Genomic DNA, 15,598 nt, shown 5'->3' on the forward strand with positions numbered 1-15,598 from the left:
GCTTATCCTGAGAGTTTCACCATTATGCTGTCTTCCAATGCAGAAACACTGGAATTTTCCTGCCTTCCTCTAGAATTTGTGTATCCTTAAGTCCTATTAATAATTTGCCTAAAATGCCTCTTCATCATATCCCCACCACCAGTCTTCCTTACCTCATCCCCAGGACAACCAACTACAGACTCTCACTTGCACATGATGCCCTGCATCAAAAACTGTTAAATGAGCTTTTCTTTTCCATCCAATTTATTCTACACACAACCAATGGATAAAAGGCATATATATATCACTGTTTTGCTCTTGAATGTGTACTACGGCCTTGCTGTTTTTGAATCAAAATTATATCTCACCTGGTTTTGAAGGCTCTTTACAATGTGCATCCTTCCTACCAAAGATAGACATGCTCTCATACATCTTTGTGCTCTAAACCCATTCTTTGCTCAAGGACAGCAATCTCATTATGGCACAACCACGTACATGTCAACAATAATGTTGACATTGTGTCCCACTCTTGCCACGCCCCACCCTGGGAGGCTCAATCTCCTCTACTCCCTTAGCTACATCCAATTTATCCTTCTAGCCTCAACGAGAGTCACCTTACATCCATCAGATCTCCTTAGACTATCTTAACTTCTTAAGAGTCTTTTTACTAGGATTTTACTGCAAGTTACAATCTATACCTCCCCATTTAACACTTTTTAAGCTGTGTCCTTAAACTCATTGTTGCCTGTGTATTGACATCCACACAGCAGCTAGTTCAATATGCAAAAGCTGTTCAGTACATGCTTAAATCATTAAGCAATACCAAAAGTACTCTAGTATACACTAATATAGAAGCACAAAGTACAGATAGAAATGGAGATTGAATGTTTACAAAAATGAAGTTATTTGGGGACAACAAAAAACACTGTCATTTTTCCAATTATGCCTTGAGTACCTAGTATGTATAGGAAAAGCACTGTGTAGAAGGTCATCTCTAAATAGTATATCTTATTTAAACCTAACAACCACCTTGCTAGTTAGATAATTTACTATATTCATTTGATAGCAAAGAAATTGGTTTTAGGAAAGGCTATCTGACTTGCCCAAGACGGTCCATCTGGTAAAACCAAGATGCATCTCCAGGTTTGTCTGACCCTAATTCTAGTGTTATTTTCCCTGCCCCGTAAAATAGAGTTTAAAGACATAAAAACAGAGTAGACTTTTAAAATGGAGAATATATATAAAAATTACAGCATGAAATACTGCCTTCTGTTATCCTTTTTGCCTGTGAAAGGACACTGGCCATGATCTTTCCCAGGCACAGACTTCGACCCCATTGGCTCCCACTCCGTGATTTATGCCTAGACAAAAGAAAGTGTGGTTCTCTAGCTGCCAGCCAATGAATACTCCTCTCGGAGAGCAGCAGCAGGTGCTGGGACAAGTATCTATATATTAAAACGGTATCTCTGGTATTTCTAAATCAGTGACCCTTCCAAAGATGCACATGGGCAAAACAGTTTTCTCTTTGAGGATTCCTTATAATTTTTAATAGAGGAAGTCCATATATGAATTAAGAATACCCCATTTCTGGGCGCCTGGGTGGCTCAGTCGTTAAGCGTCTGCCTTCGGCTCAGGTCATGATCCCAGGGTCCTGGGATCGAGTCCCACATCGGGCTCCCTGCTCAGCGGGAGGCCTGCTTCTCCCTCTCCCACTCCCCCTGCTTGCGTTCCTGCTCTCGCTATCTCTCTCTCTGTCAAATAAATAAATAAAATCTTTAAAAAAAAAAAAAAAAAGAATACCCCATTTCTAACATTCTATGCCATCTACCTTGTACTCAGAGTGATTATGGGGGCAGGGAAGGGAATGCTACAGAAATGCTAAGGGTCGGTAAATGGAAGACTGGGAGGAACAGGACAGGAGAGAATGTGGCCCTTTAAGCCCAAGCTGAGGAGTCTGGAATCCGTGTGATAGGAAACCAGGAGGCACCAAATCCACTGTGCAGGAGGGTGAAATTACTCTAAGGGGATGCCACAGAGTCTTCTAAGTAACCATAAATAAAAATAAGTAATTTGTCCTTGTTGCAAACCCATATTACAGTTGAACAGCAAATGGGATCAAAATGTTTAATTTAAAAAGCATCAGATTTAATACTATCTATTTGACCTTGGGCAAGACACTTAAGATGCTGGTGTTCAAGTTTCTTCATCTTAAGCACATGTAGGAAATGACAAAGCCTGCCCACCATCCTCTAGGGGTATTGTGGAAAAAGTAAAATAAGGTATGTGAAAATATATGTAAAACAAATTTATAAGCAGTGAGACTCTAACAGAGAGGCAAGTATTTTGTGCTACATTTATAATGAGTAAAATGGGAAAATAAAGACTCAAACCAGGAAAATAAAATCTCAAATGTTTAGAAGGCTTGAGATTCACGCTCTTTGACACACAAGGATATTCAGAGAAGGTTAATTACTTCTCATGACTAGAAGGATCTTCTTATGTCCAGCCAGATTCCTTAATTCAACAGTTGTTGGTTTTTTTTAAGATTTTAATTATTTATTTGACAGAGAGAAAGAAAGAGAGAACAAGCAGGGGGATTGATAGGCAGAAGGAGAGGGAGAAACAGGCTCCCTGCTGAGCAAGGAGCCAGATGCAGGGCTGATCCCAGGACCCTGGGATCATGACCTGAGCCAAAGGCAGCCGCTTAACCAACTGAGCCACCCAGGTGCCGCAATTGTACAGTTTTTATCCACTTTCTAATGTTCGCACTTGTCAAGTTGCAAATGCTTATCATCTTCTATATAATAAGCTATCCCATTCTGGAATAATTTTTAATGACCCTGTGCTTTGTAGTCTAAATTATTCTAGTTTCTTTAGCCTTTTCTCCTAATACATATGCCACCACCTTCATAATTTGCCTAATCCAGAATTAGGAAGGAAAAATTTCTAGTTCCCTGACCATTATTAAAGTTTGATGATCTCTCTGAAGCCTGTGCATTCTGATTAAAGGAGGATGCATCAGATGCTGTTTGTTCAGATTAACAATAAGGAAGAGAATCGATATATTCCACTGAGATTTTATATAACCACTGAACATTTTAATATTCCACAGGGGCTCTTTAAGGACTTCAGTGATGAAAGAAGGGCAGGACAGCAGCAGTGACAGGACCCTGAGCACTCAGGGGGAGGCAGCCCTGCTTTCTGCTGAAGTCGCACAGAGCAGCATCCTCCGTCACAGGATGCAGTGCAGAATCTTTAACAAGCTTCATCTACTTCTCAACCAAATTTTTAATTTGCTTGTGCCTGAGGGATAACAGGTCGGATTCTCTTTTAGGTTTTGCTCCCTGTTATTCCTGCTCTTCTGCCTCTGAATTCTGCCTTTGGCTTTCAAATTTATTTTCCCACAAATGTGTCCATGACTTTGTCCTAAATTTCTGTCTTCTGTGTGCTTCATGTTGCTCTCCATTTTTAATATAAGTAACTGCTCTGAAGTTTAAAATAGCAGTGTCATTAATCCCTGTCCAGAGTCAGGGAGTCTGAGCTCAATCAACTGATCTCTCCCCAAGTACATGGTAGAAGGATATCCCATTACCACTCTCTATAAGAAGCCAGGATGCCACTTTATTTTCCTTAAATGTACTGATGCCCTGGAATCTGCTGAGTGATAACCAGAGGAGGACTGGGCCTAGTCTTAAGGCACATGTGGCCGTAGGTGTATGAAAGTAGCCCAGATTCTTCCTCTGCCCTTCCCCCGCTCCTAGCTCTTGATTTTGCAGCTCTTCTCACAGGTGACATCTATTTTCCCACCCACTGAATCTGAGGTGGCCTTCTGAATTACTTTGGACAACAACAGAATGCGGCAGGACTGACAATGGGACACAGAGGAATTTGGGCCTCTGTGCACTTCTCCTCATTGCTACCTTCCACCACCATGACAACAAGCCTGGGCTAGCCTGCAGGAAGGTAAGAAACCACATAGAACAGACCCATCCCAGCCGAGGCCATTCTAGACCACCCAGCCTTCAGCTGACCTAGCAGCCCACTGGCAGTGCATGAGGGAACCCAGCAGAATATCCAAGCCCAGCCACCCCAAAGACTCATGAGAAATAATAAATGGCAATTTTTTTTAAATAGCAAAGTTTTGGAGTGATTTCTTACATAGCATTATTGCAGCAATAGCCAACTAATCTAGCATGGATGGGCATCTTTCCTGCTGAGAAGTTAAGCAAGTGAAGTGCTGGATGATGACAAAGTATTAGTCCTTAGCAAACAAGGATAGGAAGAAAATTGGCATAGCTTTGGAGCTCAAACTGGAAGGTGTTTATTTGTGAGGGCTAGGAAATCCAAGTTATGTCTCAGGCCCACTAAGCTACAGGGAACTTGAACAACACTACTCAGGATCTAACTTCCCAGAGCTCCTCCAACCATTTTTGGGACCCCTTTCCTATTTTAGAACCTCTCTCAAAAACAGCTCCCAGGATCCCAAGGTTCTAGTAGTTAATTCCTCTTTCCTAGGAGCTCTCTTTAAAAAATTCTTTTTCTTTTCCTAAGAAAGCAGTTATTTCTTTTACCTTCTCAGGGCTATTCTTCTCTAGGTCTTTCACAGTAGGAATCAATGGCCCAACAATCCCAGATCCCAAATCACTGAGAACCTCAAAAGGGCCTCAGGAAGGCTTAATCTTCAGATATTGGGGCTCTATTTAGTGCAGCAAAGAAAGAAAAGAAAAAGAAAAAAAAGATTTTATATTCAAGATTTAATGTCCATATCCTGAGATTTGGTATCAAAAGTTGTCTCCCAGAGAATACATCAGATAACTCTAAGATAATGTCACCAAAGCCAGCTTTCTTAATTTTGCATGGTGCACACATGCCTTTAAGTATGGTTTATCACATTCCTTCTGGGTGAAGCTAAACCACACAAAAAACACTGAATTTTCACTGCGATTGTACAACCCTTGGATTATACTTCTATTATACTCTTATCTTCCTATGTCACAATTGTAAACTTAGTTTGTTTATTCCTTTCAAGTCTGTAAACAGATCAGTTTTGATTCATTTGGACATCCTTGGTGTTCAGCATAATACCTAGAATACATAGGTGCATTTTATGTTTTCTGATTGTCCTCTTCCATTCTTGCCTTGCATGATGCGATGCCTATTTCCTTCATAACTTCTCATAACTTGATTTCTGTACTTTTCCTAAGTACTTTCAATTAAACTTAACTTCTCTATTTGATCATCCCTACTAACTCATGAACAGAGACTGAAAGCACTTTGTATAACATCTTATATACCTACTGGGTCCAAGAAATACCAATTTGGAGCTATATTAATATAGCTTTTTAAAAACACTGATCAAATGGCTTTGTCATAAGACTTTGCTGATCGTTTAGTTAGATTCACACTGTGAACCTTCAAAAGGAAACCACAGTATGTGTAATTTTCCAAATGTATTAATAAGAGAATTTCTGTTATAGAACATCTCAGAAAACTTGTCTTCTTCAGAATACATTCTAAGTTGAGCTTCTCTGGACTATTTATTTTATCAGTTGTCCTAAAGTTAGATTCAGGACTCACAGGACAATGACTTCTTTTCCACAAATGCATGCCTAGCATATTCTTCGCACCTCTGCTGTCTCCTTATAGAACATTAAGTCTCCAGTTTCAGACATTGGGAAATGGGTACAACTAGAAAAGATAGCCCAGATAGTTGAAAAAAAAATAGTTTTTAAGCATTTTTTGTATTCTTCTTGAAGGCTTTTTTTCTTTTTAACACTTAATTTTTAAAAAGTCAATGACTATAAGTGGGGCTCCTGGATGGCTCAGTCGGTTGAACGTCTGACTCTTGATTTTGGCTCAGATCATCATCTCAGGGTCCTGAGATCAAGCCCCATGTTAGGTTCTGTGCTCAGCGCAGTGTCTGCTTGTCCCTCGCCCTTTGCTCCTCCCCCCACTCGCTCTCTCTCTCTCTCTCTCTCAAATAAATAAAATCTTTTAAAAAAGTCAGTGACTATATAAGAAGGTGGATCATTGAACTACTAGAAAACTTTCAAAACCTTTTGCAGAAATGGAGGTACTCTGCGTACTTTCTTCCATACTTCATAATGACTAGTTCTTGGTATTCTTTCTCTCTTTATCCTTCCTTGAATAACGTGGGGTTTTGTGTTTGTTTTGTTTTTTGAATGAATGATTTAATGAACAGCAGTAATTTTAGACTAACATCACAAAACACAGACCTATACTCACCTATACTTCCTGACACAACTCTATAAATATGAAAACTTAGTCTCTGAGATATCTCATATCTGTGATATCAGGTGTTATGGGCCGAATTGCATCCCCCAAAATTCATATGCTGAAGGCCTAATGCCCAGCACACCTCAGAATGTGACCAGATTTGGAGATAAGATCTTTACAAAGACAATTAAGGTTAAATGACGTCATAAGGTGGGTCCTACATGTATCATATGACCTCACTGATATGAGGAATTCTTAATCTCAGGAAACAAACTGAGGGTTGCTGGAGTGGGGGGTGGGGTGGGAGGGATGGGGTGACTGGGTGATGGACACTGGGGAGGGTATGTGTTCTGGTAAGCGCTGTGAATTGTGCAAGACTGTTGAATCTCAGATCTGTACCTCTGAAACAAATAATGCAATATATGTTAAGAAAGAAAAAAAGAAGAAGAAGAATGTAGCAGGAGGGGAAGAATGAAGGGGGGGAAATCGGAGGGGGAGAAGAACCATGAGAGACAATGGACTGGGGAAAACAAACTGAGGGTTCTAGAGGGGAGGGGGTTGGGAGGATGGGTTAGCCTGGTGATGGGTATTGAGGAGGGCACGTTCTGCATGGAGCACTGGGTGTTATGCACAAACAATGAATCATGGAACACTATATCTAAAACTAATGATGTAATGTATGGGGATTAACATAACAATAAAAAAATTAAAAATAAGGTGGGTCCTAATCAAATATAACTGGTGCCTTTACAAGAAAAAGAAGAGGACCAGAAATGCACATGCACAGAGAAGAGACCAGGTGAGGATACAGTGAGAAGGTGGCCAACTACAGGACTGAAAGAAACACGTCAGGAGAAACCAAACCTGCTGACACCTTGACCTTGGACACCCTAGCCTCCGGGCCTGTGAGAACATAAACGACTGCTGTTTAAGTCACCTAGTCGGCGGTATTTTGTTACAGCAGGCCTAGCAGTAAGTAACCAACCAACTGCCCAAACATCCAGGTAATTGCTTGGACCTTTGCCTTTCTTACTCAGAAACTGATAAGAATTTAGAACCTAGAAGGAGACTGTAGGTTTTAAGACTAGACTCCATTACTAACTGCATGACCCTGAGCAAGCTACTGAGAATCAAATCTCATTGGTAAGAGAGGACTGTTTAGAATACTACTTCTTAGTGTTGTTATAGAGACTGAATGAGAAAATAAATGCTTAGAAGTGTTTATTAAGCACAGTTCCCAGAAGCATATAACAAGACCCAAAACATGTTACCCATCATCATCACTGTGGTTATTGTATTAGCATGACTTACTAAAACCAGAAAATTCAATTCCCCTATGAGGATTCCTGTCTTTGTAAGACTTTTAAAATACCAAGGGGCAGAAAGTCCCTGCCTTAGACTGTTTGTTCCTTCTATTATGAAACTAGAAGGACATTTATTAGAATAAATTTATAAAAGTGTGGAACTCTTCTGAGCAGTGGTAGGCACTAAGGGGCTGGTAACATTTTCCAAGCCTTTTATTAAAGTTAATCTATAATATTTGCAGCCATACACCAGTAAATAGAGTTAACAATTATTTGTAGGCTTCTATGATCAAACAGGCTGGTAACATCTTAAAATAGGCTCAGAGTGCTCTCCTAAAATCTGTGACACCCTTCAGAAAAGAGCTTTGCAAAAGCTCAACTCCACATTTCCTGTTTTGTCACCTACTTGTCACTCTCACAGTGAAAGCAGAAGGGTCAATATCTAAACAGTGGTTGGAACCTGAAATTTTAGAATTCTGGGAGCAAATATGAGGTCATGGGAATACAAAATGAGAAACAGAGAGAGAATCTACTCTTAACAAAAGCTTTTCCCAGGCATCCTGGAATAGAACAGGACCTGTTTAGTGCTAAGTGAATTGGGTTTCAAATCAATGCCCTAATTTACATAAAAGAAATAAAGCAGAAAGACAAGAGCACATAAATATGAAGGTAAAACTGCACAGCATCTCATTTATTTAAATAAGGGCACTTACTGGACTTACTTTAGAGACCGTGATTTGCTCAGTTTTCACCAATAGCTTAAGAACCTGTCTGCAAGTATGTTTACCACCATCCCTGCCCTGCCTCTGCTATTCTGTGAATCCCTAATTTGAGAAACTGGGATCTGGATCCAGTCTGGGTTGAAATAACTAACGGCCATTGACTAGCTGGGTGGCATTGAGCAAGGCTTTTAATCCTGCAGCACTCGATGTACTCACCCATGAAATGGGCATACATATCGCACCATTACAGTAATAGTAATCTGATATTGCCTCATTCATGTTAGTATTGAGCACATTGACTAAATGAAAAGTGCTTAATAAACATTAGGGATTATTATTACTGTCAAGATATCTTCACACCCAAATCCCTATCTTTGATCCTATGATTTCACTCATATACATCTTGTATGCACAGAATCCTTTTCCTGAACATGTCTGACTCTCTCTACCTCCTGGATTTCAATATATGGTCTGATATTAGGAAGAAAATTCCTATTGACATGTGGTCATTGTGACTATTACCACTAATTATCTTAAGTGCTTATAGAATAAAGCATTTTAGTTAATTATTTGTTTAGCCTAGAGGAAATACATGTACTGCCTATATGTGAAAGATGAGAATTTAGTAAAACAAACAAACAAGAACCCCACTAATTCCTGAATCCTGATTTGAGGATTTAGAAGATACTTCAATATTTTAAAGTATTCGAGACAGCATAATAGAAAAAAAATCATTGAATAATGTGAAAATGAAATGGAGCTTTCTGAAATTTAAGATTACTTGCAACTAAGGTCATTTGAATTTTTAATAAATTATTTTCATATCATCCTTCTTTGTGTCTGTTTTCCTGAATAAAATGCTTTTTTCCCCTTATTGGTACACCTAATATAGAGGTAAAACATCTGCCATCAGTTTTTTTGTCCTGCTGACATATTTCCTAATTCTCCTACTAATGAATGTAGTATGGCACAATCTATGTTGTCAGAACCTACAGGGACTGACAGCAGCTATTTCTGAAGACTACCATTAATTTTCAAGAAACTCATGACAAACATGTAGAAAGAGTGGCATTTTGCAAATAATGTATTGTCCTCCTTAATATAGACATGACCTCTATATATACCCAAGGGTCCCAGGTCTCCAAATAGGCTTCTCTCCATTCTTGAGAGCTGAGCATTTTATCAAATTAATCAAGAAATCTATTTAATCTATCTTTGAACCGACCCCCAATTTTTTTTTTTTTATCAGCCTGCTTGTTTTTATTTTTAAATATCTGGATGATAATTTTTATTCCCTTTTTCCTTAGAATAGGAATGATGCTTCCCAGTTCCCATGCATTTGCAAGAAATTACTTTTACATAACACCTATAATTCTTAAACACTACATAAAAAGATTCACTATAGTCTAATAATTTAAAAAGTCATAATTGGCTATTTCAGATTGTAAAATTTCGTAATATGCTTCAATTTTTCAAATAGCTTGGCTGGTGCTATTAGGTTCCATATATAAAACCTCTCATACAATTAAAATGGATTCTGGTATTATTGTGTCGGCTTCAGTGTCTGCCATTAACTGTCTGAATTTTTGCCAATACAGCACAAACTACTCTATGAAGGCTTAAGGGACTTCAGTGATTTTTGAATCCTGACTTCATTTTGGTTTTATTACACAAAAAATATTTCCCTCTTGCTATAATATCTTTAATTTTTTTGTTTTTTTGTTTTTCCTTAAGTCATGCTTTTGTGAATATTCTAATCAACCTTAAAATTCTTAGCAGTTACTTCCTATGGTTAATAGCTTCAGAGGCAAGGGCACTTCCCCAAGCCATTAAAGTGTAAAGTAGCCAGGAGCAGTTAACAAAAGAACAAAAGGAGCAACCTCACAGACCCGTGGGAAGCCAGGAGGCGACCCTCAGGGATATTTACACAAGGCAGTCACTTTGGCTCCCACAGTTAGGTGAGTGGAGGTTTTACCAGGACCTGGAGAGAATACTCTAATACCCAATCTAATGTCCCTGAAAATTCTCTTTCAAGATGCCTCAGAATCTCTAGAATTTGTGGTAAAATTTTCATAAAGGAAAAACTTCATCAGCTCAGCAAAGTCTCTACACCAGTAAGATGAGTCCTGAACTGCAGGAAAGTAATTTAAGAAAGCCTTGGTATGTCAGTAACAGAAATAAAAGCATTTTTCCTTTGTGCAGGGAAAGGGGGTTCCTATCTATACAAGTAGATTAATTTCATCAGAAAAGCTGAGGGACTGAAAATATTCTGGAAAAAATATCAACAAAAAAGACCTACTGATTTGGAATCTGAGGCTGTGGTTTTGTGACAGGTTGTGAGGTGTGGGGGAGGGGAGTAGTGGCAAGGAGGGGTTGCCTAGGATACAGAATACACAATGCGAAGAAAAGTAAGACTGCTTTCTGTAAAGCAATTGAGAAAGAAAAAAGAGACTCAATATTTTAGCATAACAACCTTTATAATGCTAAGTAAAACTGGTATTAAAACTGCAGTAAAATGCAAGATTGTCCTGGAGACAGAGGACTTTCAGGTTATACTCCTGGGGGGAGAGGTTGTCTCAAACTACCTTCTCCAAATACTAGCATCAGGAGCACCCTCTAGAACAGGGCAGGTGAGGGTCACATGACAGATAGAACAGAATTAATGTTAAAAGAGGAAAGGGCACAAGGACACAAGATCAATGCTCTGAGAAGCCAGGAGAGCAATATGAATAGAATGAAGGAGACCTGCCCCCTGACCCAACCCTGGTGTACTTTGGATGCATAAGAATTACTGAGATTAGGAAGAGCCTCTCCACACACCTTTCTGGCTTCTTGGTGTATTGATTGGCTAAAAGTAATACAGCCTTTTTAGATTATAAACTAGCCTTTTCGCTCTCTTGAGTCCTGAGAGCATGGTAAGGACAGTGCTTAGAGAATCATGGCAAAATGGCCCCCCAACTCACCCTGAGAAACTGAAGAGTTTAGAATGCTGAACTTGCCTTGCACTCTCCCGGTGCCATTTCCCTGACCCCCCAGATCTCATCTCAATCATCTGATCTATTCCTCATCTTTCCTCTTATACAGAAATCACATACTAACACCAGTTACATATTCCTATACATGTGTGTTGACTGGGTGTGTTTTGTGCTTCACATGATATAGGTTGGGATGCTGAGATGGTTGTGAAGCTGGAAAGCGAGGTTCTTGTCTCATGGAGTCAAAAAATGAATCTCATGGAAAAAGGAGAATGAGCAAAGCAATAGAACTGTATTAAGCAAGGATACAGAAAAAGCTCTCAGGAGTGAGAAGGGTCCCGACTGGTTTGCCAACGTAGGCCTCCAACGACAGCCGTTCATTTAGAACTGACCAGGGAGCTTGTGGCCTTAACATTCTTGTGACGTCTTTTTTTTTTTTTTTTTTTTATTTATTTGAGAGAGAGAGAATGAGAGAGAGCGAGTACATGAGAGGGGGGAGGGTCAGAGGGAGAAGCAGACTCCCTGCCGAGCAGGGAGCCCGATGCGGGACTCGATCCCGGGACTCCAGGATCATGACCTGAGCCGAAGGCAGTCGCTTAACCAACTGAGCCGCCCTTTTTTTTTTTTTTTTATTTATGACGTCTTGATTTGAGTAAGGACTCATGATAACATCTTTAATGACTTATCTCATCTTTGGGGTCTGGTTGTTCTTTGTTGGTCACAATGTGTCTGCCATAAAAAGACCCCACCTCTGACGCCCAGGGCAGGGTGGTCTGGTTTGTTCCCTTATCTCTGGTTTCATCACCACTCAGCATTTCTGGGATTTCTGCAAGCCTAATCAACTAGCCCCCTACCTATCTCTCTCTACCTAGCCTCGCCTGTCCCTTACTCAATGAGACCCTTCAGATGTATATCGGTGGGTCATACACTTGGGCATGATTGCCAACATGTATCTCGGAGGGGAGATAAAAGAAGTTTCCGAAGGAATTTTTGTATGTTAAAGTCGACTTACAGGATCCTGGGGATCTGGCTAAGATTGCCTTTTGCCCTGGGCGCCTGGGTGGCTCAGTTGGTTGGGCGACTGCCTTCAGCTCAGGTCATGATCCTGGAGTCCCGGGATCGAGTCCCGCATCGGGCTCCCTGCTCAGCAGGGAGTCTGCTTCTCCCTCTGACCCTCCCCCCTCTCATGTGCTCTCTCTCTCTTTCAAATAAATAAATAAAATCTTTAAAAAAAAAAAAAAAAAAAAAAAGATTGCCTTTTGCCCTTAGCAAAGTGTCAACATCCAGACAGTTGAGTCCCTAGAGGAATGTCTCTCTGCCTGTTTCAAGGACTTGTCAATGGGCTGTAAGTAGTAAGGAAATTTAATCATTTTTCTTCTGCTTTGTTTCCCACATCAGTTGTGAGGTCCAAAAGTCCTGATTCATACAGCAGGAAATCGGAGCTGATACCATCTGGGAGCTCAGTTGGGGCTGAAAGGCAGAGCCCCGGTCTTCCTCCATGTGGACCTATCTATATGGCTACTCCGGCTTCCTCACTGCATGGCGCCGGTGCACATAAGGCCTGGACACAGAAGACCTAGAATGCCACTTCTGCCCCATTCTATTAATCAGACCAGTCAGATGGCCAGCCCAGAATTACAGGGAGAAGAATTACACTCTCCTTTCGGATGGAGGAACGGCAGGTATGTACAAAAACAGAAGAAACTGATGCCGGCCATCTCTAGAGACTATCAGACTTAATTTTATTCTATTTCTGAACAGGTTGAGCAAAAAAAAGCTTTCAGAATCTCTCTACACTATAATAGTTCTGTAAATTCCAAATCAACACAACAAACCTACTCTTAGTGTAATGTTTTTTATGTATTTTTTTTTTTTTACTTAGTCCTTCGAACTAAAAATCACTGTATATTTTCTTTGGCTTAATTGTATTATTTGGAGGCAAATAGAGCATTTAAAACACTACTAAGTAAAAAGTTAGTTACAATTCTTTCTCTAGAGTTGCTATATCCACCAATAATTTGTTGAACAGAAGTAATTTTCACGGATTTATGCTGAAAATAAATGAAACTTTAAAGGGCAACAGACTCCTGAAAAGCTGACTTAAAAGAGAAATATATGGTATGATAGCAACCAAATAATTATGAAGAATAACAGCTAAATATTTAACATTTTAGTCAAGCTTTGAGACTGAAAGACAAAAATCTCTTTGAACTAACGTAATTCAGTGTAAAGAGAAAAAAAAAAGAAAGATGAGAAAGAAGAAAAATACCAAGTAAAAGTCCAGCAGAAAAAAAAAGTGAGACTAAAATTGGCAAAATATGACATTTTCAGGAGAATCGTGTCAAAAAATAATTGAAAAATGTTTATTTATTAGATCACTGTTTTGTTTACTGAAAATGAAAGGAGGATATAACATGTCAACTCCCAAATCTGTTGAACTATGTATGCCCAGAAATCTATTTAAGAAATTAAAAAGATTCTGAACTATTTGTCTTATTTATTAATATTACAGTTTGACACTGCACATCTCCAACTGGAAGAACACTAAAAACCCACATCCCAAGGTGCCAGACTGAGAAACATATGGTGCTTTCCAATAACCAAAGTTTGGCTATTTGTAGGTGGTGAAAATCTATTTGGGGACCTCCTTATAGCTCGATGAGAAAAAGCATCATAGGTTTACTTTCAGGAGTTTCAGTAAGAAGAAATTTTAGATTTATTTATAGCATAGAGGGAAAGGTATTACCTATATTCATGAAATGTAGGCATCTTATGGAGACTGGAGGGAATTCTTTTAATACATTTCTTTAGAGAAGGTTGGCAGCTCAGAGAGAAAACTTCGTGGGGTTTTTAAATATTTAATATCCCATTGCTGCTTTGCAGCTGAGAAAAACTTGTGGTTCTTTATTGGCAAATATTTCAGAGCTTATCTCAACTTGAATGAAATTTTAAAAAAACTGTTTAATATTTCTAAACTGTAAAGCTAGATGAAAAAAACAACAGCTTAGGGCAACAAGGTAATTCCTTGCAAAAATAAAAAACTAAACATTAAAATTTCAAAATCATAGCTTTTTCATAGCTAGATAAAAATGTTCTTGTTATTGGGGTTTTAATCCATTATCTTTTCATTGATATTTGTTAGTTGTCTGCTGCACATGAATTATTTCAATTAAAGAGTTTTAGTGACTCAAATAATTACGTGGCCCCTCTTCTTAACAGTGAATAATTTAGTAGATAGACATAGCTATCAGACAAAAGATAGCGATAGGCCTTATAGTCTGGGGGAGATTCAGTATTATATGAAGATGGGAGACAGAGCTAATGCAACCCCGATCTACTGTCAAGGCAAGTGACGATAAAAGGCACAATATATGGAAATTACTAAGCTGTAATGCATTTTTTTAAAGTTAAAAATTCAGTCCTGTAATTGAATAATGGCAGTGGTTAGTAGTAAGTGTTCTGTAGCCAGAGTATCTGGCTTCAATCCTTCTACTATTTAACAGCTAGGCCTTTGGAAACTTAATTAAACTTATCATGATTCAAATTCCTCATCTTTATAGTAGAGATATACCATATTTTATCTAAGATGTCTTTCATTGTAAGACACGCCATCATTCTATACACTACTACAAAAGAAAAACACCCAAAGCAGGGAGTTGAAAGGAAGTTCCTGTGTAGAGTGGATATATCAAAGGGTTGTGACCTCAATGTGAGAAAATGAGAAAAAGACCTGACACACAGAGAAGGGTACCAGAAAACATGCATGCCTCCACCGTGACAGAGAGTGCAAAGGGAAGAAATATGTTCCCTGCAATATAAGCAAGATGTCAGGATCCATGTAGGCTGAATTCACACTATCAGTATGGTCTGAAAGACTTCAAAAAAAGAATTTAATTGAAAGTGGCCTTAGGTTGGTCATGTTCCAGGTGACTGGCAGAAGCAAACACAAATTGTCTCTGGAAGAATTTGATGGAAATCCCGGCTGAAGCCAGCAATGATTAGAAGACCAATTTCAGAAATGTTCCAGTGCAGGAAAAAAAGGTGTGTGACAGCTTGATTGTAAATATGGCACCAACTCTTCCCTTCCCTCAACCCACATCTTTTGCAACATGACTTCACAGCTTTTCGCATCAAGAAGTCTACTTCTCCAACACCTGAATCTCCTCTTGCCCTGTGACCTGTTTGGGCTGATACAATATGACAGACATAATGATGTGCCCATTGGAAACTGATGCTTAAGTGGTCTTGTGCAATTCCACTTGGCCCTTGAGCTCTGCCATTACTAGGAAAATGTGGCCCCCCACCCCCTGCCACTAACTTGTTAGAAAGCTGAGAGACCATGTGGAATAAACTCAATTCATGCTACCCAATGCTGGAATAA

This window comes from Halichoerus grypus, chromosome 1 (assembly GCF_964656455.1).
Source record: "Halichoerus grypus chromosome 1, mHalGry1.hap1.1, whole genome shotgun sequence".
In the NCBI taxonomy this organism is placed as follows: domain Eukaryota; kingdom Metazoa; phylum Chordata; class Mammalia; order Carnivora; family Phocidae; genus Halichoerus; species Halichoerus grypus.